Source organism: Lepidochelys kempii, chromosome 1 (assembly GCF_965140265.1).
Source record: "Lepidochelys kempii isolate rLepKem1 chromosome 1, rLepKem1.hap2, whole genome shotgun sequence".
Taxonomy (NCBI): Eukaryota; Metazoa; Chordata; order Testudines; family Cheloniidae; genus Lepidochelys; species Lepidochelys kempii.
This window is the reverse complement of record NC_133256.1, coordinates 20,674,335-20,698,112: the sequence shown is the minus strand read 5'-3', so window position 1 is coordinate 20,698,112 and position 23,778 is coordinate 20,674,335. Positions and strand designations below refer to the sequence as shown.

At 39.4% G+C, this 23,778-nt stretch overlaps 1 protein-coding gene across 11 annotated transcripts in view; it reads left to right on the top strand.

Annotated features, from left to right (window-relative positions):
- Positions 1-23,778, top strand: part of DLG2 (discs large MAGUK scaffold protein 2) — a 1,493,215-nt gene that overhangs the window by 379,076 nt on the left and 1,090,361 nt on the right. The window lies entirely within an intron of this gene.

The following is a 23,778-nucleotide window of genomic DNA, read 5'->3' as shown; positions in this document are numbered from 1 at the left end:
ACTGATGAAAAGCGCTAGATAAAGAGCTAGGTGGTATTATTATTATTATTTATTATTATTTATTAAAGCAGATGACACCCAAAGACTTCTTTAGGAAACTGAGGCGGAAGGGCACAACATTCCCCATATGTCCTCTCTCTTCTTCTGTCCTCCATCTTGGGTCCGTTCTGTGTGGAGTGTTTCCCCCACTGCCTAAGCTAAATTGGGCAGAATGAGCATCAGAAGCAGTGGCGGATTAGCTGCTTGCACCATGCTTTGGCAGGCCCCCACTATTATTGGAAATTGGAGGGGGCTACCCCTGGAGGATCAAGAAATCTGGGAAAACCCATTAAGTTTAAGGTGAGCCCTAAGACACGATTCACATGGAGGTGTGGCATCCAATTTGTTCTTGCCTTCTCAATTGGGGATGCCCTCAACTCTGGATCAAACTGAGTGTGTGTGGCCTCTTTGCTTTCCTTGTTGCGGGAGGGAATTCTTTCACCTCTTCTCCAGGGAACATCCAAAGATGGACCCCTTCTTTCTTTGGGGTCCTTGGCTGTTTGTTCCATGATTTCCAGGGATCTCTTCTCCGCCTCCTGACAGAGATTCATCTTCTCACTCTTCTTTTTGGACAGGGTATCTTCAGAGGAAGAAAAATGTGAATCAGTCTCTGATCCTGCACTTTCTTTCCTCCTTGAAATTCTCAGGAGAGACTCTCCAGAGGAATGGGCTTATCTTAGTCTCCCATCTCACTCACTTAAGGGCACAAATCCTGAGGTGACTAAGCCATTTTTCCCCCAAGGTTCATTAAATCAATTGCTTGTTGTGCATCCCTCCATCATTTAATGGTCAAAGTGGGCCCTATGCTTTTGACACCCAAAAGATATGTTGTAGTTCAAACAGGAATGGCCTGTGTTATTCAGGGGGAATCAGACTAGATGATCACAGTGGTCCCTTCTGGCCTTAGAATCAGTGAATCTCTGAATAATCCTGCACACAGCCCTGAGAGAGTTCTCGTAGAAGGAAACCTCTCTATCTACCCCAGCCTCACATTTGATCAGACATAAAACTTATGAGTGCAGGGGGACTGGACTAGATGACCTCCTGAGGTCCCTTCCATTCTTATGATTCATACACCTCATTTTTTGAGTATCTTCTGTTACTTTTCTGTTTCTTGTTTATGTGGTTCCTATTCTTTTGATATCATCGCTACGATGTGATGCCTGTTCTGTTCATTCTCTCTAAAGCATCTGGCACTGGCTCCTGTTGATAGACAGGATACTGAGCGAGATGGGACTATTGGTCTGACCCAGTATGGCTGTTCTTAAGTTCTCAATAAACCATCTTTTGTTTTACTTTATCCTGGAGGAGAATTGCATATTGCTAAAGGGAAAGGTAGCATAACATTATCTGTCCCATAGATGCTGCATGAAATTCTAATAAACTATGAGGGGAAAATTTGTTTAAGTCTTTTTTATTTTTTGAAAGAGAAGAGGTCGGCTGGTGAAGACCTAGGACCTTTGGCTTATCTTGGTGTGAAAACATTTAATTGCTTTAAGAACTTTTGCATACTTGGCAATAAAGTTAAGTCACATTTTCTGAAACAAACCACAGAAATGCATGTCAGATATTGAGGCTTGATGAATTGTAGTACATCCTAACTATAAAAGAAATATTTAGGCCCCAGTCCTGCAAAGAGTTAAGCACGTGCTTAACTATGCACTTAGTAGCTAGCCCCATTTTGGGATTACTCACAGAACATAAAGTTAAGCATGTGCTTAAGTCTTTGCAGGACTGAAGCCTTATACTCCAAATTAAATCACTTATTCAGCATTGTCACAAAGCAAATGTGTTTGGCTAAGGTGCAACTGTGTTTCACAGAGCCACCTTTTGCCATGCTGGCTGAGAATCTGTGCAACCCCCATCCTCCTATGGAATTTAGTATTGCTGTCATCTTGATAATGTACCAGAATCATGAGAAGTTTGAATTTCTATGATCTCTCTGGATCTTCACTACAATATAAACTATGAACAATCTCCAAATCTGTGTAAAGAACTTCTAATCTTTTTTTTATATCCAAGTTTCTTTCATTCTGGGTTTTTCAGTTCTTTACCAATAAACCTTTGGAAAAAATTATGGCGGCAGCTCTCCACCACCACATATTCAAAGTAAGTTATAAAGACTCTGTTGCCCAGAATAATTATTTGTATGTCTGATTTTTGTTGCCCTTCTCTGGACATTTGTTGTTCCTTCTACGTCCTTTTTTGAGATTGTCTGATTAAAACTAAACAGGGTATTCAAGTGAAGTATTATACTGTAATATGTTTGGTATTAGTCTCTATCTCTCACATATATGTTAAGAGACAGAGTATAAGGGAGTGTAATGGAGCTGAGACAGGTTGGATTGTGATTTATATAGGAATGACTATTGACTTAGGTGGTGTCCACTGGAAATAGTTATAATTGTACCCAATTTCCATATGGGTAGCCCAAGTCACAGAGAAATTGTGAGTTGCTTTAGATTGCAGAGTCTGAGAAAATGAATCCAGTAGTCTTGGCTCCCAGTCCCCACCTCTTTCTGCTACCAATGATAGTCCTACTGTTCTGGGAATAAATTTCTAATTCACACTAAAGCTGCGTTAAAATGATTTAAAGGGTTTTCCTCATTGCAACAAAAACCTGGAAGTGAAAAGTAAAATGTAAAACTCTTCATTACCAATCTCTTTTTGTCTCAAGTGTTTCATGGTTCTCATAATAAGGGATAATTGTATATACCTGAACTGTATACTGCAGTGTGTAGGCACAACATGCAGCTTACAAGAGCTTCAAACTTTGCTCTGATTTTAAAATAAAGCACTGACTTTTTTGTGAGTTTTGTGACTAAATGTTCAGATATGAATGTGGGTGTTAGAGGTTCCCAATAATAGGAATATGTTGCCATAGACACATCTTTTAAGTATGCCAGCAGAATATTATTGCGTAATGTTGAAGAACCTCAGTAAAATTGTATTTCACCAAGGTCTGAGATTATCCAGTTGTGAAAAATTAATTACAAATTTGGCTTTCGGTGAGTAAGAGGTCCTATGATGTTGATTTTTTTAAATATTTGGAACATTATAGGAATGATTTAGTGCCGCAGGCTATTAGAAAGTAGATCATTTTTTTAAAATTTATTGGCCAGAGTCATCAAAGGGATAATGAGCAATTTAAAAAAAATCGTAATGTTAACAAATGGCTAACATTTCTAATCATTATTTATCTACTTTTGAATTTTAACACTTTAGTCATAATTGAAGAATTTCTATATCCAGAAAAAGTTGGCAACAAATTCCTCTATTTATAGAGAAGCATAGAGCAAGAAGTAGACAATAACACAAATCAAGATTTATGTAGTGGTGGTTTTCTATAAAAGTTAGCAACAATTAATTGCAGGCATATCCAGCATGTTTTACTGCTGTGATTTGTCATTTGGTTTGGCAGAAGACTCATATATATTTTCAGGGCTGATGCCCCATTCTTTAGTGGTCACTGATTAAATTGGTAATTAATTGGAAACCAATAATAGAAAGAGATGGGGATGGTAGGGTTCTAGTAGCACAGTCAGACACAAGAGAATCAAGATTATCAAGTTCAATATCTGGTTAGGAACCCCAGTGTGCACAATGATGACACTCTCACTGAACGCACAGCAGAGCTTTAACCACTTTGTTAGCACAATTCGTAAAGACACAAGCTCCAAACCACATTAAAAGATAGCAAAAGTACAGAGTTAAAGTAGTAGCTTGTATTCTTCGTCATATATACTCTCACTCTTTTCTGAGGATCTCGTGGAAAGAGACAATGAATGAGCCCGCTGGTCCTGAACACTCTTTACATGGTGGTCTGGCCTATGATAGAGCCTGGGGACTGTCATGAAAATTCATACAAATCCCCGACCTCCCTTGCCCATATTTAACTAAGGGTGTCCTTATCCTATAGGTTAGTGTATTAATTAATTTAGCTTATTACCATATACGTCAATGTTGCCAAAGCAAGTTCGTGTTAATCATCTGCCAACATATTATCGTAGAATATCCCAGCCTAGTGTCAGTTCAGTGTTCCTGCAGTTTACCTGATATCATTTTGTGCAGACTCCCCCCTTAAACACACTATTCCCAATTCCCTAAAACTAAGGGTTATTGTTGGGCCACTTATTTGTGCTGAAGTTCATAGGCCTCAAAGCCTTATGCTACCTGCTTAAGCTAATGCCATATGGGCTACAGGCTTGTAGGTTCCTTCCTTTATTGCTAAGTAAAGTAAAATGCTAAAGATAGCTCTTTGGGTTACAAGGCAGAAGGGACCATTATGATTATCTGTTCTGAATTCCTGCACAACAGAAGCCACAGAATTTCATCCAGTGATTTCTACTTCTAGCCCAATAACTTCTGGTTGAATGAGACAGTATCCTTTAGAAAGTCAAGAACTCTTGATTTAAGGACTATTGATCTACAGTGGCAACCTAGTAATTACAAAACTAAAAGGCTATCTGTGCCATGCAATTTTCTTTATGGATAAGAAACAGTAGTTGCATTTATTGGACAAAGGGTCACAGCCTGGGTCCTGATCCTACAATGGGGAGCTTGCTGGCAGACCTACATATAGCCCCATTGAAACCAGCAGGGAGTGGTCTACGTACACATTAAGTATTGTGGATCAAGCCTAATTCTGTTTGGACAAAGTTTTTTCAGGAGCATTGTATAGAACAGTATTTATTAACAAGTACATTTTGGAACCATAATTTAGGAAAACGTTTGTGCATGATATACAGACATTCTCCACTAACCATTTAATTAAATACTTCGCTACATCATGTGTTTTTGTGGAAGGCCAAGGGTCAAAAGTAAGAAGATGAATTCCTCTGCTGTCTTGGTTAGGAATAAAATATTCCCCCTGCCCCAGGGGTGTGTGTGCGTGTGTGTGTGCATTTATTTATTTATTTAACTTATTTTGGTCTCTTATGACTCAGAATCAAAATGATCAGGGTTCAGAATTACCAGCTGTATTCTGTCTCTTTCAGAGCAGAGAAAGGCTAATGCAAATTTATTCCTCTGTTTTCCAGACATGATTCATTTCTCACAACAGATCCTCCAAACCTGCCTCTTTCTGAAAGGAAAGAAACCTTTTTATAGTCCCAATGGGCATGGCTTGCTGAGTCACTAAAAAACTATTCTCAGTGTCCTTTTCCCAATTCTTGTAGCTAAACATAAGTGGGAAGATCTCCTGCCCTCCAACTCTTCAGCTGTTCCTCTACAAGAGACCCACACAATGTAGCTGTCATCTAGATCAGGATCAAACTCTCTGGGAGGAGAAGCTGGTTTTCTGGACAGCCGCTAGTAGCCTGTATAAAAAGCTTATGTATAGAAATCAGGGATGTGATGAATCTCTTAGTTGGATTAGATTTGTATAGAAATCCACTTTCAGTACAATTAGTTGGAATGTTCAGATAGTATTCTGAAAAAATACCGTTATCCGATATTTATGTGATGCTCTGATGAAATGTCCAATGAGCCTGCTCCTTTGATTGGACAACCATCATTCACAAGCAGCTAGTAAGGCATATTTTGACATGTGGATTCCATTTGAATCAGTTTGGGAAGCAATGAGTGATAAAAAAGCATAGAGTCATAGAAATGTAGGACTGGAAAATACCTTGATAGGGCCTCTAGTCCAGTCCCTGAACAGAGGCAGGACTAAGTTTTTTTTTTTTTTTTTTTTTTCTAAACTATCCCTGACAGGTGTTTGTCTAATCTTTTATTAAAAGTCTCCAATGACAGAGATTCCACACTCTCCCTAGGTAAATTGTGCCAGTGCTTAACTACCCTGACAGTTAGGAAGTGTTTCTTAATGTCTAACCTAAATCCCCCTTGCTGCAATGTAAGTCCATTGCTTCTTGTCCTGTCCTCAGTGGATAAGGAGAATAATTTATCATCCTCTCCTTTATAACAACCTTTTACATACTTGAAGACTCTTATCATGTCCTCAGTCTTCTCTTCTCCAGACTAAACAAACCCAATTTTTTCAATCTGTCCTCATAGGTCATGTTGTCTAGACCTTTAATTATTTTGTTGCTCTTCTCTGGACGTTCTTCAACTTGTCCATATCTTACCCGAAGTGTGGTCTCCAGAACTGGACACAGTACTCAGCAGTGCCGAGTGGAGTTGATAAATTACTTCTTGGATCTTGGTTACAATACTACTGCTAATATATCTCAAAATGATGTTCACTTTTTTGGCAACTGTTTTACACTGTGGACTCATATTTAGTTTGTGATCCACTAGAATCCCCAGATCCCTTTGTACTCCTTTGTAGGCAGTCATTTCCCATTTTTTATTTGTGCAACTGGTTATTCCTTCCTAAGTGTAGTTCTTTGCATTTATCCTTATTGACTTTCATCCTATTTATTTCAGATCACTTTTCCAATTTGTCAAGATAATTTTGAATTCTAATTCTGTCCTCCAAAGCACTTGCAACCCCTCTCAGTCTGATATCATCTCACAAAAGCTTATGCTCAAATAAATGTTAGTCTCTAAGGTGCCACAAGTACTCCTTTTCTTTTTGCAGATACAGACTAACACGGCTGCTACTCTGAAACTTTATAAGTGTACTCTCTCTGCCATTATCCAAATCATTTATGAAGATATTGAATAGAGCTGGACCCAGGACAGATCCCTGTGGGACCCCACTCAATATGCTCTTCCAGCTTGATTGTGAACCATTGATAACTGGGTTATAAAATCATGCTCAGAGAGTAGCTGTCCACTGTAGAAGTGCAGACCCATTACCATGGTGCTTCCTGCTGGCCATCCTGGAATTAGCTCAAGTCCTTTCTGTAGGGCATCCTCCTCCAATGGTGTCTCACTCGGCGTTACTCCCGCTTTGCTGTCTCCACCACTCTGTGACCCATGTCACTCCCTGGACCGCAGCTTCCTCTTCCAGGCACAGCCCTCCAGCTGTGCCCTGTCCATTGTCTTCCCTCCTCTCGGGGCAACAACAGTCTATAGTCCAGCCACTCATCTCGGTGGCCTGCTGGAGTTACCAGTCTAGTCCCTTTCTCCAGGGGCAAACTTCAGCCTGTGTTGGCTACTTCCTTCAGGGCAAGTGGGGACAGCCCTAGCACCTTATCTGCCCTTCCTCCAGGGCCTCAGTCTGGCAACGGTCAGCCAGAAGCTCCTTCTGCTCTGCTACCCTGACCAGCACTGCTCTTGCCATGATGCTCCTAGGCAGCCAGCCCTTCTCCCTAGCAGGCCAAGGAGAGACTCTCTCTGCTCTGTTGAGCAGCCCTTTATATAGGGCCCCTGCTGGCCCTGATTGGCCACTGCAACAAGCCACATCCTGATTGCCTTGCTTAGTGAGCCCTCCTCTAATTGGAGGGTTCTGTGCAGGCTCCCTCTGGTCTGCTTTAACCTTTCCTCTTCCCTGTGTGGGGCAACTGCCCCACTACATGCACCCAGCTTGTAGTAGGTTCATCTAGGCTATATTTCCCCCTTTTTTTATGAGAAGGTCATATGAGACCACATCAAAATCCTCAGTAAAGTCAAAATATATCGACTGCTTCCCCCTATCCATGAGGCTTGTTACCCTGTCAAAGAAAGATATTAGGTTGGTTTGACATGATTTGTACTTGACAAATCTGTGTTGACTGTTACTAATCACATCATTATCTTCTAGATGATTACAAATTGCTTGTTTGATTATTTGCTCCAATATCTTTCTGGGTACGGAAGTTAAGCTGACTGGTCTATAATTTCCTGGGTTGTCCTTGTTTCCCTTCTTAGAGAGAGTTGCACTTCCCAATCCCCTGGGACCTCTCCCATCCTCCACAAGTTTTCAAAGATAATTGCTATAATGGCTCAGAGATCTCTTCAGCCAGTTCCTTAATTATTCTAGGGTGTATTCCACCAGGCTCTGCCAACTGGAAGACCTCTAATTTGTCTAAGTAATTCTTAACTTTTTCTTTCTCTATTTTAGCCTCAGACTCTACCCTATTTCATAGAATCATAGAATATCAGGGTTGGAAGGGACCCCAGAAGGTCATCTAGTCCAACCCCCTGCTCGAAGCAGGACCAATTCCCAATTAAATCATCCCAGCCAGGGCTTTGTCAAGCCTGACCTTAAAAACCTCTAAGGAAGGAGATTCTACCACCTCCCTAGGTAACGCATTCCAGTGTTTCACCACCCTCTTAATGAAAAAGTTTTTCCTAATATCCAATCTAAACCTCCCCCACTGCAACTTGACTGTTTACACTGATGTTCACTATATCAGTCGTCCAACCTTTCTGGTGAAAACTAAAACAAAAAAGGCATTTAGCACTTCAGCCATTGCTGCATTTTCTGTTATTGTCTTTCACTTTTCATTGAGTAATGGGCGTCCTCTCTGATGGGCGTCCTTCCTCTAATGAAGGCGTCTCAAACTCAATTTACCTTAGGGTCAGTGCCAGTCCTCAAATCCTCCCCGCACGTCAGTAATGTCACTGAAGATGGTGTTCAGAAACGAAAACGTTTATATTTTTATTTCAAATTTCTTAGAAATAATAAAACTGTCATACAACTTTATACAATTCTTCACCTGCCAGAGAGTTTTTAGTGTTTGCCAGACACCTGGCAATGCTTCAGTTCCGTCAGTTTGTTGATAGTTTGGCCTCAGTGACTGAGCAGTAGAAACCTTCAGGATTGCAGCAAGGTGGGCATAAGATAGTTGTGTTCAGTATTTTGATTTGATTTGTTTATATTCACTGTGGAAAAAAGTGATGCTGCCTCTATGGCTGACTCTGCCTGGCAACTAATGATGCTGCCTCCATGGCTGACTCTGCCTAGCAACCAGTAATGGTATCTCTGTCCCTCTCCCCCAGCCAATGGGAGCTGCGGGAGGCGGCGCCTGCGGCAGACATTGCATCTCTCCTCTGCGGGCCGCAATGGGGAGATTCTCGTGCCACAGATGGCCCATGGGCTGAGAGTTTGAGACCCCCTGCTCTAATGTATTCTGGTATTTTTGCTAAAAGTTTTCTTGTTACTCTTTGTGTCCATGGCTAGTTTAATCTAGTTTTGTGCCTTGTCCTTTCTAATTTTGTCCGTATATGCTTGTGTTGTAGTAAAAGCTGATGGCAAATTGTGTAAAGGCACAATGACTGACTACTCCACATCTACCATGAGAGCGCAAGTGGAAATCAGACATCCTCAATCTCATCTACATAATCTGCTAAAGATTATCTGGGAGCACTATGATTTTAAAAATGGTAGTCCAAACTCAAAAATACACACTATCACAGAAATTTGTTTTAAAAATCCATTTTTTACATTTTAAAAAAAAAGATGAAATCCTGGCCCCATTGGAGTCAATGGGATTCCTTTGTCTGGGGGGGGGGGGATTCTTTTGACTCCAGGGACTCCAAAGGAGCCAGGATTTCACCCAATATATAGTATTTTATTTTTAGTGTGCTGAATACTGTAGACCAGATTGTGATCTCTTACACTGCTGGAGAACTCTAGTAACTCCAATAAAGTCAGAACAGTTACTCATGTTGTGACTGAGAATCGAGTTTGGCCCAGTTTTCCTGGGGTTTTTCTTTTTTTGGCTACTATATGAAATGGGTATGCTGTGACTTCTCTCAGTCAAAGAGAGTTAGCAGTAAGACTTAAAGTATTAAGGGAACGGGAACATTTTCCTCTCAGATCAGTATGGCTGTAGTCAAGGTTTGTGTTCTGCTTTCTGCTTGCACACGACCCCCAGTCTTGTCCTGCATGTAAGGAGAGTAAGATACTAAACTTGAGTGCTACAATATAGATCTCAGAGAAGAATTTTTCACCACGGGGTAATAAACTATTCACAGATCATCTTGTAACCAAATAAATTACCAAATGTATTGAGGATTTGTTGGAGGTTAGGGAGACAAAGAGTTATTAAAGCTGGTGAGCTACAGTAAAATGTCATTAGGGCAGGGCAGGATTACCCAATAGGCAAACTAAGCATGTGTTTAGGGCACCGGCGAAGCAGGGGGCACAAAGAAAAATGAGATTTTTTTTTTAAAAATTGATATTTGATATTTTTAAAAAAGCATCAAAGTAGTCATCATGGGAAAAATCAGAACTTTGTTAGACTTCCTTACACTCCACGACACACTCTTTCCCCCATTTTTCTGTTCTCTTTTATTACTTATCCCCACCTAAACGAGGGGGGTGTCCTACTAATGTAGATCGAAATAATGCTAGGAAGTCAGATCCTGTCATGTATTGCGATACATTTATGTTTTATTATTGATATAGTCTTCTGAGTTATACATACTTGATTCATTTTTTTCTTACTCTATATATATATATATATATATATATATATATATATATATATATATGTTGTGTAATTTGTTGGGTTTTTTTAAGTTCAGATAACTGAGATAAGGGGCAGGATGAAACATAACCAACTGAGTAGAGCACAGAAACATAAACTGGTGGAAGAAAAGAAACAAAAAACTAATGAATTTTCCAAAATCTTCCAAAGCTGACATCATTTTTCAAAGCGAATCCATCAAAAGCAACGTCTTCTCTCAGTAGCACAGACATCGTTCCAAAACCTGTAGGTGTTTCAGAGACTGACCCTTCTTCTATTGGTGAAACAAACACCATTCCAGAACATGTGGATGTGTCAGACTGTAACTGATCATCCTACTCCTGGTGGTAAAACAGACATTGTTCTAGAAGGTGTGGATGTGTCAGACTTTACCTGCTCATGCTGTAAATAATAGGAGAAAATATGCTGGTATGTGGGTTGATTTCAGTACCGGTGATGTAGCTTACTGGATAGATCGTGGACCAAATGACTGTCAGCACCACACTGGGCCATTTGAGAAGTCACGTCAGACTTTTACCAATGGCAAACAAGATATTGTCCACAAAAAATATTTTTCGGCATGAAAGCGAATGGTGAGAAATACACTCGCATGGCTACTGTATTCACCATCAACAGGGTCTGTGTACTGTTTTGTTTGCAAACTTTTTTCATATAAACTTTCAACATCCCAGTTTGCTGCAGATGGATTTAGTGACTGGCGGAATACTGTTTTAAGTGAACAACATGAAAGTAGCGCTACTCACAGAGATTCAATGTTGACATATTTAAATCGAAGACAGGGCTTTGGATTGACACAAATAGGAAGAACAAATTAAAGGGGAGCGTGAATACTGGCAACATGTCTTGCTGTGTGTTATAGCTGTTATTCAAACGTTAGCTGAACGTGGTCTGCGTTTCAGGGGATCAAATAACACATTTGGATCATTGCAGAATGGAAATTTCTTGGGATTGTTGGAGCTTGTGGCTCAGTTTGACCCATTTTTAGCAGGCCGTATCTCAAAATATGGGATTGCTGGCAAAGGTAGCCCATCATACTTATCCATGACAATATGTGATGAACTTATTGGTCTAACGAGTGACAAAGTTTGTTCAGCTATTGTGGATGAAATAAGTATTGCTGGGTACTTCAGTTTATCTGTCAACTCAACACCTGATCTTTCACATATTGATCAATTGAGTATTGTACTAAGATATGTGTCTCCCACAGATGGAAAACCAGTTGAACAATTTATAACATTCCTCAATTTGAAAAGCCACACTGGTAAAGAAATGGCAAATCAAATACTGCATTATCTGTGCCAAGTTTGCAAAATAGATTTCTCAAAGTGCAGAGGTCAATCTTAGGACAACGCTGCCAACATGTCAGGGCGTTATCAAGGAATGCAGAAGAAGCTTTTAGAACAGAACAAATATGAACATGAATCTCTGTGGAGAAGTACGGCATTTCCACTGTTATATGCGCGCAAAGTTTAATGAAACAGGAAAAATGAAATTCAGTCACATTGATCTTCATAACACAGTACTGAAAGATGGAATACAATGTGTATTTCCAAATGTAGAGATCGCACTACATATTTTTCTAACATTGATAATTACTAACTGCTCCGCAGAATGCTCTTTTTCTCAGCTGAAAAGAATAAAAAACCCTCGAAGAACAATGTGTCAGGACAGACTTGATTCACTTTCCCTATTGTGTATGGAAGCGGACATGCTTCATCAAGTCGGCTTCGATTTAACTTATCCAGAATTTTGCGATCAGAAAATCTAGAAAGAAGCTATTTTAATTTCAGCATACATGTAAGTTTTGTGTCATTTCGAAAAATAAAATGTTATTTTACGGTATAGTATTATTTTTATTTTGAATTACATATGGGGGGGGCGCGATAATCTTTTCAGTGCTTAGGCCCTCTAAAGGTCTTAATCCAGCCCTGCATTAGGGTATAGCAATAGTTTGCAGTTTAGAGGGTCTTTTAATTCCAGATGTTCCTTCATATTGTCGGGTCCTCGTTCCATTTAACTCTAGAGAATACTAAGAGGGAGAGAGAGAGAGAGAGAGCAACTTTGAGGATAAGAGTGCAGGCATTTATTGCCATTAGAAGTTTACTGTGCAGTGCTTGATATTTAAAAAGATACCATTTTAACCTGCTGCTAGAGGCTGATTATTAGAGCTGGTCAAAAATTTTTTGCTGGAACAATTTTCTAGTGGAAAATGAAGTTCAGTCTAACTCAAAATGTTTCACGGAAATGTGTCAATTTCAATGAAATTTTAGATGTGAAAATTATTTCATCTTGTTTCTTTTTGAAATGCTTCATTCTGATAAAGTAAAAAGTTTCATTTTGATTTTGTTTTAATTTAATTTAAAGTTGTATAATATATTAAAATAGTTTAATATACCATAATTATATAAATTATATATCTTATATTTAATATTTTAAAGTAATGTCTTGGTCTAGGCTTTCTTTTTGCAATTTGGATAGTTCTGGACTGACAGTTTTTGAAAAAAAAATCCAGTTTTGCCAGGATATTAATAGCTTAAAGACACTATAATTTATACTGAACTTTTCAAATTATTCAGCTGATCTCCTTGGTCTTGGTAATAAGAATGATAGATTGTGGTGAGGCGCTTCATAGATTCATAGATTTTTTTAAGGTCCGAAGGGTCCATTATGAGCATCTAGTCTGACCCCTTGTATAGCTGAGGCCTTAGAACTCCCCCAAAATAATTCCTAGAGCACATCTTTTAGAAAAACATCCAATCTTGATTGTAAAATGATCAGTGATAGAGAATCCACCATGACCCTTGGTAAATTGTTCCAGTGATTAATTACACTCACAGTTAAAAAAAAATTACACCTTATCTCAAGTCTGGATTTGTCTAGCTTCATCTTCCAGTGACTGGATCATGTTATACCTTTCTCTGCCAGATTGAAGAGTCCATTATTAAAAATGTGTTCCCCATGTAGGTACATATAGATTGTAATCAAGTTATTCTTTAATCTTGTCTTTTGTTAAGCTAAATACATTAAGCTCCTCCTGTCTATCACTATACGTCCACTTTGTCACCTATTTTGCGAATTTAAAAAAATTAAAACATTAAACAAAAAATTAGCTAAGTTTAAATTTTTAAGGCTTGAAGGGACCATTAGACCATCTAGTTTGATCTCCTGTATATCACAAGCCATTAAATTTAAGTTACTTACCCTTGTATTGAGCCCAATAACTTGTGTTTTTCTAAAGCGTATCTTCCAGAAAGCTATCCAATCTTGATTTGAAGACTTCAAGAGATGGAAAATGTACCACTTCCCTTTGTAGTTCGTTCCAGTTGTTAATCATCCAAAAGTTTAAATGTTGTGCAGCTTTGATTTAGTTTTTCAAGTACTGATAAAATTCAGAATAATTTGTTACATGTCTTGTTACCTAGATTTGTGTTTGGTATTCACTGACATTTAAGGCCGATAATTGGTGTCCAATGAATCCAAAGATATGTCACATCCAAAATAGAAACTGGGGCAAAGTATTTCTTGGCTTATGGATGTTCATCCATTGCACTCTCCACAGCTTGTACAACCTGTTCCAGCTTTGCTTCTTAGGGGGAAAATATCGGGTACACGTTTAAAAAACATGACCCTGTGTGTACGTGAAAGCATAGTGCACACATTAGAACAGATGTTACACAACTTTATCTCATGTTTTTCACTTTGCCATCAACTCCTTTTTTAATTGTTTCCTCCCCTAATATTATTGTAGAAGGAATAAAATACTAGCTCTTTAATATATACAGTGTTTTATCAAGTACAATACAAAATAAAACAGGTTCTTTATGAAGCTTTAGGAAAACAGTAGTTTGATTTTTTTTAAAATGTATTTATTGGAGGAAAAATAGTCATTCTTAAAATAGAATTGTTATAATTAAAAAATCAATGCAGTAGAACACTGGAGGTCTACTCTTCTTTCATTCACACGGTTACCATGGAAATATGGATGTTATGCTTAAATGCACTAGTTTAGCTATAGTTCATAAACTAAAAGAGTAAAATGTTAATTCACAATTGTTGTATCAATGGCAAATCATAAAAGCATTTATAAAATTTTTTTCCAGTATTTTGAAACAATCACGGAAAATCCAAATTTTATTTTTGGCTAAATAATCATAGGTTTTGTCAAGGTTCCTCCCCCACTCTGAACTCTAGGGTACAGATGTGGGGACCTGCATGAAAAACCTCCTAAGCTTATCCTTACCAGCTTAGGTTAAAACTTCCCCAAGGTACAAAATATTACCCCCGTTATCCTTGGAATGGCCGCTACCACCACCAAACTAATACTGGTTACTGGGGAAGAGCTGTTTGGACGCGTCCTTCCCCCCAAAATACTTCCCAAAACCTTGCACCCCACTTCCTGGACAAGGTTTGGTAAAAAGCCTCACCAATTTGCCTAGGTGACTACAGACCCAGACCCTTGGATCTTAAGAACAATGAACAATCCTCCCAACACTTGCACTCCCCCTTTCCTGGGAAATGTTGGATAAAAAGCCTCACCAATTTGCATAGGTGACCACAGACCCAAACCCTTGGATCTGAGAACAATGAAAAAGCATTCAGTGTTTTACAAGAAGACTTTTAATAAAAAATAGAAGTAAATAGAAATAAAGAAATCCCCCCTGTAAAATCAGGATGGTATATATCTTACAGGGTAATTAGATTCAAAAACATAGAGAACCCCTCTAGGCAAAACCTTAAGTTACAAAAAAGATACACAGACAGAAATAGTTATTCTATTCAGCACAATTCTTTTCTCAGCCATTTAAAGAAATCATAATCTAACACATACCTAGCTAGATTACTTACTAAAAGTTCTAAGACTCCATTCCTGTTCTGTCCCCGGCCAAGACGACTACAGACCGACCCTTTGTTCCTCTCCCTCCTCCCAGCTTTTGAAAGTATCTTGTCTCCTCATTGGTCATTTTGGTCAGGTGCCAGCGAGGTTACCTTTAGCTTCTTAACCCTTTACAGGTGAGAGGAGCTTTCCCCTGGCCAGGAGGGATTTCAAAGGGGTTTACCCTTAAACTAAAAGAGTAAAATGTTAATTCACAATTGTTGTATCAATGGCAAATCATAAAAGCATTTATAAAAATTTTTTCCAGTATTTTGAAACAATCACGGAAAATCCAAATTTTATTTTTGGCTAAATAATCATAGGTTTCTAACCATGTAGGTTTTCTGATGTCTCTATCTCTTTCATTGGATTGACTCACAGAAGGCCTGAATTCCTTAAGGGCCAAATTCTACAAGTTTGCAGACATGCATTTTAAAGTGACTGCACAATGTGAAGATCAGACTGTCATGTTAAAATGAGTTATGTAAATAAATCTTGTAAATTCCTCTGTGCTCAGGAAAGCAACAGCCCCTCTGCACACCATAGTGGATGGAGGAGTTTGTAACTTTTGGGAGTTGTGCTGATGGAGTTTATAACGGCCCATGCAGCTTCAAATGTTTTAGTGCTTTCTGAGGATGTTTGAGCTTTGAATCTTTACCATGGATTTCCTTGTGGTTATGGCCCCATATTGTAGTACAGATTGGAAATCACTTAGGAAAGTTGACAGCATTACCAACAATGATAGTGTTTTGTTAAATTCACCTAATTTGTGTAATTGACCTGCACAATCATAGAATATTAGGGATAGAAGAGACCTCAGGAGGTAATTTAGTCCAATCCCCTGCTCAAAGCAGGACCAACTCCAACTAAATCAATGAACAATGAACTTTCATTGTTGAGAACAGGAACTTCAAAAGTAAGAGTGATATGTGGCATTGACATGATTTCTGAATCTGGGGCTACCTGCCTTTTGGAAGGATATTGTCAGATCATAAATTCAGTGGGGAGGCTGCTATTGTCCCTTAGTCACTGAATACAATATGGACGTGTGACGGCTGCAATAATAGGGATTAAATGGATGACCTCCAAAGCGAGAAACAGGAGTCACCATCATGTGAACTGAAGAGCTATGTATTTGTAAATATATGCTGACAAGTAGATTATAGATAGAGTTGGCCAAAAATTTTTAACCAAAACATTTTCTCGGTGAAACTGTAGCTTTTGCAATGGTGAAACATTTCATCAATTTGGGTTGATGTTGGCAGATTGTTTTGGTGAAGAAGAAGAAAATTAAATTAAATTTAAAAAATCTTTGAAAAAATATTTTGTTTCAACATTTTTGAAATGAAACACTTTCATTTTTTGTTCAAAACAATTTTTATTAAAAATGCCCTTTTAGTTTTATTTTAAAAAAACAATCAAAAATGTTTTTAAATGGTCAAAATCAAAACTGAGCCTAAACCATTTTTTTGAGTTCTTGATTTACTGAACACTTTGAAAAAAATTGTTTTCAATTTTACCCAAAACTAATTTTTGTATGATTATTATTTTGAATTGCCAGCAAACCAAAAAATCCAGGATTTGCTCAGCTCTAGTTACTAGTACACACTGAAGGCCAAATGGGGCCATAAGTTAGTTATAGAAGCCTTATTCTGGTGCCTTCTGAAGCCTTCTGCTACCCCTTTCATTCTGGGTCTCTGTTCCTTCTTTTTCACTGTTAAGTTTTATAGCCTGCTGACACTAAGAAAAGCCCATTTCCGTGAAGTGAGTTGAAGACCTATTGCTCAGGACCACTGTTTAAGACCAGGACATTATTTATTTAAAACTTGGTTTTTGCTGCCATTTGCTTTCTTTAGATCTACCTATAAATGGATTTATGGCATTGTTTTGAAATTCTGCAAAAAGAACAGAAGTACTTGTGGCACCTTAGAGACTACAGCCCACTTCATTGGATGCATAGAATGGAACATATAGTTATATATATACACACACACACACACACATACAGATGAGTTGGAAGTTACCATACAAACTGTGAGAGGCTAATTAGTTAAGATGAGCTATTATCAGCAGAAGAAAAAAACTTTTGTAGTGATAATCAAGATGGCCCATTTAGACAGTTGACAAGAAGGTGTGAGGATACTTAACTTAAGGAAATAGATTCAATATGTGTAATGACCCAGCCACTCCCAGTCTCTCTTCAAACCCAAGTTAATGGTATCTAGTTTGCATATTAATTCAAGCTCAGCAGTTTCTCATTGGAGTCTCGTTGAAGCTTTTCTGTTGCAAAATTGCCACCCTTAAACCTTTTACTGAGTGGCCAGAGAGGTTGAAGTGTTCTCCTACCAGTTTTTGAATGCTATGTTTCCTGATGTCAGATTTGTGTCCATTTATTCTTTTGCGTAGAGATAGATTCAACATGTGTAATGACCAGCCAGCAATGCCCCTCTGCCATGTACATTGGCCAAACGGGACAGTCTCTACACAAAAGAATAAATGGACACAAATCTGACATCAGGAATCATTAAGTTACTTTCCTTAAGTTAAGTATCCTCACACCTTCTTGTCAACTGTCTAAATGGGCCATCTTGATTATCACTACAAAAGTTTTTTTCTTCTGCTGATAATAGTGCATCTTAACTAATTAGCTTCTCACAGTTTGTATGGTAACTTTCAACTTATCTGTATGTGTGTGTGTGTGTATATATGTATATATCTTACTATATGCTCCATTCTAGGCATCCGATGAAGTGCGCTGTAGCTCATGAAAGCTTATGCCCTAATAAATTTGTTAGTCTCTAAGGTGCCACAAGTACTCCTGTTCTTTTTGTGGATACAGACCAACACGCCTGCTACTCTGAAACCTTTTGAAATTCTAACCACAAAGGCTTGGTTCATAAAAATACATATATTTTATATGGAGAAGAAACTGTTTCCGAGTAGATTATATGTTTTTCTCAAATATCCCATCAAACCCTTTCCTTTATACAACCACAGAGGACAGAAACCAGTAAAATGGTGATCTAATCAAGAGTGGGGTATTAAGTACTTGACAATCAGACAATTGTGTATTTATCAGCTTCCAGAGGAAAAAAAGAACCAAAGCACTATCAGGGAAGGCTGTTGCTTAAGTTAAACCTGCCCAGGGAAAAGTCTTCATTATTTACTGGCCTGAAATGCAAGAAGATATTTGCCATAGCAACCTTTACATAATAATGGCAGGGTGTCAGGAATGCCTTTTATATTACTGAAAAGGGGAAAACTGTGAATAATTTATTCAGCGCTCTCACTCACTCTGGAAATTTCAAGATTCACTCAGTTCAAAACACTATTTTAGCACCTCTGCTTGTCGCAGTTTCCCTTGTTTCATTATGGATTTATAACAGAGAATCTAAATGCTCTGTCCTGCAAACATTTACTGCCACTACCATAAGTAGTTCCAAGTGCTCAATAGCAAATTTGTACAGAATCAGGCCCCAGACTAGTAGTTCCTGCAGCAAGATATGGTTTTCCATAAAAGCCCTGTGAACCCATGCTACAATGGACCTGAGATCTGTAGCAAAACACTGTTTTTTCTGCAACTCCTTCCCACTGACATGAACAGCATGTTGAAGTTTCTGGCAAAACAATGTAAAAATTGAAAATATATACTGTATGAATTATATCAACTTCTTTAGGTTTTAGTCATAATTTTAAATTAATTGTATGCTTTTACCAGTTCAGTCACAGCAAGCCTGTGATCTTGCACTATCTCTAAAATACTAACACAGAGCTTGTTTCCCTGCTGGGTTACTCCAGTTTTACATGGGTAGGCTTCCATTGAAATAAATCGTGTTGCACTGGTATGAAACTGGAGTCAGGCAGGGGAGTTGTTACAGTACTGTAAAGTAGGTGTGTTGCAGTAGAGTTGATACATGAGTGTGAAACAGGAGATACATAGGTGAAGCAGTGCTCTGAAAGTAGAATTGATCCAAGGAATGGAAACCCCTACCTTATGAGAGGAGACTCAAAGAGCTTGGCTTGTTTAGCCTAACCAAAAGATCGCTATAAATACATCAGAGATATAAATACCAGGGAGGGAGAGAAGTTATTAAGTTAAGCGCCAGTGTGGACACAAGAACAAATGGATATAAACTGGCCATCAGCAAATTACGGCTGGAAATTAGGCAAAAGTTTCTATCAGGAACTTCGGGAACAGCCTTCCAGGGGGAGCAGTGGGGGCAAAAAACCTAAGTAGCTTCAAGACTGAGCTTGATAATTTTATGGAGGGGATGGTATGATGAGAGAGCCTACAATGGCATGTGCCCCATTGGTGACTGCCAGTAGCAAAAATTCCCTACAACTGGAGACAGGACACTAGATGGGACAACTCTGAGTTACCACGGAAAATTCTTTCCCAGATATCTGCTCAGGGTCTAACTGATCACCGTATTTGGGGTCGGGAAGGATTTTCCCCTGGGTCAGATTGGCAGAGACCTTGGGGGGGGTTGCCTTCCTCTGCAGCATGGGGTATGCGGACCACGGCTACTCCAACCGGCTGCCCAGGGACCGCAGCCTGGGGCCGCGGACTGTGGCTGCTGCGGCCGGCTGGGGACCGCTGCCTGGGGCTGTGGATGCTCTGTCCATCTGTCCCGAGACTGCTGCCCGGTGCCGCGGCTGCTCTGGCCAGCTCCCCGGGGATAACGGCCCAGGGCTGCGGACCACGGCTGCTCTGGCTGGCCGCGCAGGGACTGCTGCTGGGGCCAGCAGACTGCGGCTGATCTGGCCGGCTGCCTGGGGACCGCTGCCTTGGGGCTGGAGCAGTGGTTGGTGTGGCTGTCCCAGGGACCACCTGAGCAGCTGGCCCCAGAACCAGCTGGTTGGGTGGCTCTGGGGTCAGCCACACTAGCCCCTGCAGAAGTCACTGAGGTCGTGGGAAGTCACAGAATCCATGACTTCTGCAACCTCTGTGACATACAACTCATAGGAGTTGTGTGGCTAAATCTCCAGATTGACCTTGAAAAATCTCCACCATTATGTCTAACTCTCTCTGCTTACATCATAGCAGAGAGCATCTCCTTGCCCATGCTCTGCTCCCTTTGGGGAAGGAGGCTATTACTTTTTCTCTCTTGTGGTTGACGAGAAGGATGAGGATATTTCTTCTCAGCTTGCCACATTCCTCCTATACTATTATTATATACTGCATTACTATGCAGTTCAGTCTGCCTGATCCTAAGGAGAACAGGCATATCACTTACTTCAGCAGTGTTGTCTCCCAGTCATCTAATGGAAGCAGAGCATGCTCAGTACCTCACAGGATCGAGGACTCACTCATAGGGCATTTTGCTTCTTCTGCTTGAGCCCACACAGAGCGAGTACAGTGTTAATCAGAGTGCCTCCTTTTTCCTTTCTGAAAGGTGTATGATCATAAAATAATGTCAACATTTCACAGCCAAAGATAATTCCACTGTAGCCTCAGAATATGCAGGGCCCTGCATATTGTGCCCTTATTTAAAAGGGGTCTATATCTATCGGATACAGATACTTCTGTGGCTTTTTGGACTCCAAGCTTCCAGTGGGGCTCTTTCCTGAGGTCTTGTGTTTAAAGAAGCCCTGACGGCTTCAGTGAATTTTGACAGCTCTGGCAGCACTTCTGAATGTAGAGATTTTCCCGTGTTGTGGACTTCCTGTTATCACCTTTGTGCCAAGGGCAGTCATCATAACCACCATTAGATGCTCAAGACAGGGGCCTAGGCATTATAAAATAAGTTCATTTCTTGAAGAGAGCAGTGCCTAAAAAATTAGATTATTAGACTAAGAAATGTACATGCTACAGTGCAAAAATGCTACAGGGGTCAGTTTGTGTAGATTCATGATCCAGCCCCTGCCAAATTAATCTCATGTTGGTTTCCTTGGAGGTTTTGATTCTCTAGCTACCAGTCTTCATGTACCAGCTGGCTAACATAGGAACAGGAGTCTGTTCTCTATGAAGGTCAGGGTCTTGCCATTTCCTGGAAGACTTCCTTTCCCCAAACATCTGAAGGCAATGTGAGTTGTAAAGACTTGGGGATGGTACTTTGTATTATTTGCTATTGCCCTAAATATCTCTTATGTAGGTGATCACTTAGGAGTCATACAAGGTGCATTTTTATGTCTACACTGTTTGATTTTCTTTTTGTAAGATTGCTATTTTCCTGTTTTGTTTTTAATTTTGAAATGTTAACTTTTTAAGACCATGCAGTATAAGGGTGATTCAAAGACTTTGCCAAATGAAGTCTTCAGTAATCCATTTGGCAGAAAGGAGGCCTCTGTCCTGGTCTAAACTTGATTTTCATATGCATCTACATGCTTGCCTGATTCATAGATTCATAGATATTTAGGCCAGAAGGGACCATTATGATCATCTAGTCTGACCTCCTGCACAATGCAGGCCACAGAATTTCACCCACCACTCCTAAAAAAGACCTCACACCTATATCTGTGCTATTGAAGTCCTCAAATTGCAGAGAATCCTCCAGCAAGTGACCCGTGCCCCATGCTACAGAGGAAGGCGAAAAACCTCCAGGGCCTTCCAATCTGCCCTGGAGGAAAATTCCTTCCCGACCCCAAATATGGCGATCAGCTAAACCCTGAGCATATGGGCAAGATTCATCAGCCAGATACTACAGAAAATTCTTTCCCGGGTAACTTGGATCTTACCCCATCTAAAAACCCATCACAGGCCATTGGGCCTATTTACCATGAATATTTAATTACCAAAACCATGTTATCCCATCATACCATCTCCTCCATAAACTTATCGAGTTTAATCTTAAAGCAAGATAGATCTTTTGCCCCCACTACTTCCCTCGGAAGGCTATTCCTTGCCTAGAAGCAGCTTCAGGTCTGTACATCTATCCATCTTTGCTTTTTTGAGTCAGATTTCTCTGGTGGATCACAATTCCCCAAGATCTGTGAATTTTTTCAACGAATTAGATGCTTAATTTTAATTGTTAATGTACTGTACTGAGAAATAAACCGTGATTTCTTTTTCTCTTTATTTACTTGAAAAGTGAAGGAGAAATACGAAAATTAAATCTCCAGTATTTTTTGTTGAGCAACATGTTACTGTGTTGTGGCTCATTTATTGGGAATTGCTGCAGCTACTGTAACTTTGAGATGTGATAGCGATATTGACCAGGGCAGCTAGATTCCTGTTTAATTACTAATAAAAGTTGTAGAATAAGTTTTGTTCCAGAAGTCATTGCTTATGCTTGTGGTTGTGATTAGTAATTAGCTATATTTGTATGACAGACATAAATGGGAATCGAATTAAGTAGCTGTTTTAGGATACAGTATAGAGTAATATCTAGCTTTAAACACCATTGCCTTTTTCATTCCTAATAAAAGGCACAAACAATGACAGACTAAAAATAGCTGTTTACTCGAAATTGACGATAGTGTCCCTGTGCCTGTCATTACAGAGAGGCTGAAAAACCTGCTGTCTTTCCCCTTCCCCTAATTGTTCTTCTTTAAATGCATGTCTTTCTGTTTAAGCTTCTTCACCTCATTGCCCACAAACAATACTCCCTGACTTTGGCAGGGTTTCAGTATCTCTGCAGATTTCTGGTAGGTTTATGTAAATCATTATTTTTAAAAATCCTAAAAGTCACTGAAGATTTTTCTATTAAGTTATGCTTATCCTACACAAATTGCTCTGTGCTGATAGGGAAGGTGGTAGTAAAGCCTTTACCACTCTTTTCCTCCCACAGTTATCTGCTGCAGTGGGGAGGGGGAGGAAAGTCTTTTCCGGTTTTATTTCTGAAGACAGCTTCTTAATCCAGTGTGAATGTTAGTGGTTTCCAGTGCTGGAAATGAAGAGTTGGATCCTTGCTTTGGACTTCATGTCCTTTCAAACCAGTAAACAATCAGTTAATTGGTAGCATCCTGTGGCTGACAGGAGTGACAGGAGTCATTTGATCTTATTTTTGTGCTTGTGAATTAAGGTTTAGCCTTCTGGCTAGATTCTGGGTTTCATCTTTCTGGAAGATATCTAAACATTATACATTCAGAGTTAGTAGTTGCGAAATGTGAGGTACAATCTTCACTAGGATTCTCTGCTTTCATTTTAATTTTTCTCTGTCTGTAATCCCAGTCGGACAAGAAAACATAGCTTTTAAAGTCTATGGTCCGTGTTCTTAGCTAGGAGCACAAGGAGATTCATGATTTTTATAATTAGTTCATTGCATTTTTATTGAATGAGGGTGAAGGAGTAGGTGGGACTTTTTAGCCATTTTAAAACAGATTAGCACAGTGGACTGAACTTGCATTTGAGGAAACATTAATAAGCCAGCCAGCCAGCCATTGCCCCTAATCAGAGACTGTATTTGTAAGTAGAACGTGTTGAATCTATAATAGTTGATGACGTTGTCTTTGTTAAAAGGCATGCTGCATCTTTAACAAGACTAGACAGAAACATTGAAGAGTCTACAGTAAATCTCAGAATAGAAAAAGACTCCTTCCTTCATTTCCCACATGTAAAATTTATTCCATTGGTAAAATATTTTAAAAAAAAATCAAAGCCAT